Source organism: Triticum dicoccoides, chromosome 5B, assembly GCF_002162155.2.
Source record: "Triticum dicoccoides isolate Atlit2015 ecotype Zavitan chromosome 5B, WEW_v2.0, whole genome shotgun sequence".
NCBI lineage: Eukaryota > Viridiplantae > Streptophyta > Magnoliopsida > Poales > Poaceae > Triticum > Triticum dicoccoides.
The window spans coordinates 98,570,492-98,572,291 of record NC_041389.1 but is presented as its reverse complement, the minus strand read 5'-3'; positions in this window follow the sequence as shown (position 1 = coordinate 98,572,291).

Below are 1,800 nucleotides of genomic sequence, written 5' to 3'. Positions count from 1 at the left end.
ATTTATTTGCCAGCCGGATGTGGCTTTGCCTTTTTTTTTGTTTCGCTCTTGTGAGCATTTGTTTACTTCCTGCTGCGAGACTTGGAGACTGTTGTTGGATCTTTTTTTTATTAATAATATGGGTCGTATGCATCTTTCTGATGCAGAGGCTAGGGTAAACCCCCTTTTCGAAGAAAAAAATTGTATTTGGTTTGTTGTGATAATTGTTTCCACCTTTTGTTAGATATATATAGCTCACATGTCATACATCAAAGTTGGTCGCGCTCTTTTTAGCAGGCATATTTGTTCTAAGACTAGTCTTGGCGATATTAGTCATCAACCAAACAATGCACCGAATTACTCCACACAAAGGCCATACCTTGGTGAACGGATAGCTAAGTTTGTGTGGTCCTCCCACGTGCACCTCACGCAGTACCAATGTACTATAAATAAATTATACTATTGAAAGATGATTTCAATTATCATGTAGTGTGCAAGTGTAATTGACGAGATCATATCATCTTCCAACCACCACTTTCTTACTTTGCAATATATATGTTCACAAGCAACCTAACTTCGCCGTCACCTGGCCTCTGGCATTGTATCTTCTCACATTTTTCATTACCTCTGCCACCTTCTCTCGTGATGCTCAACTACAAGTGTAGCTAGGACTGAGAGGATATATCTCTCAATCCAACACATTTCCTTCCCTACTTGTCAAACATACGTCTTCTTAGGGATGAGAGGGGTCAAGAATATACCAAGCCTTTACAATACAAAAGTATTACAGAAGAAGAACTTGCTTGTCAAACCATTTCCGAGATCATGTGGACTTTGTGGTGGATTTGTCAACCCAAAGTTAACTAGTATGTGTCTGAATTGTGTTTCTAGAGGAAAGCTTGATAGATGCGGCTTTTGTATCACTACTATGTGGGGGTATTCAACTAGAACACAAGCATAGAAGTTTTGTACTACGGATGGTTTAATTTGGGAGAAACTTCCATTTCTTATGCAATGGGGTATTGTTGGAGCAAAATAGCCAATGTGATTTCAAGTAATTAGATGGGAGTATGTGCTACATGATTTGGATTTTGCGAGCAGGAGATATTATTTTGAAATTGCATATTTTCATCGTCAATAACATTTTATCAATTATTATCCAACCTTCATCTAGTTGGCAGTTTACATTTCCCCCGATCGCAAGCTTTGCAACGTGACTGAGATTGCCATGGTACATACTAAGAGCATGTAACATGGGGCTTTTCATGACAGAGTAACTAGCAAGGTCATCTTTCTAACCGACATTAAATGCATTTCATCTCAAGGGGAGACAGGATTAAATTTTCCAAGATGTTAACCTTTTGTCGATCGTCAGAAAATGCCAACCATTTAATAGCTCAAATAGAATGTTCTGTTGATGAGTCCCTAAAATAGCCCATGCATCCGAGAGATATTATGTGGCTTGCAGTTGCTTGATGGTCTTGAGCAGGTCAGGTGGTGTTTGCTCCAATTTCTATAGTATGCAGCCAGTTGTTTGCCCACAAGCACAAGGGTTTGTAGCGGTGGCATGTTTCCCCCTAACTTAACCAAGGTATCAGTGTGTAGAATTAACACTCAAGACTTCATCAAAAGTACTGAAATACAATAAAAAGGCACCTTGTGCCCCTGATGGTTCCAATGAGGGTGTCAGCCTCATTAGCTTTGTTAGTTGCAACAAATAATGAGTAGATATTGTACTACTTTGTTTTTTGCGGGTGAGATATTGTAGTACTAAGTTGTTTGTATTTTCAGAACAAATAATAGCAGTAAACAAAAACACAA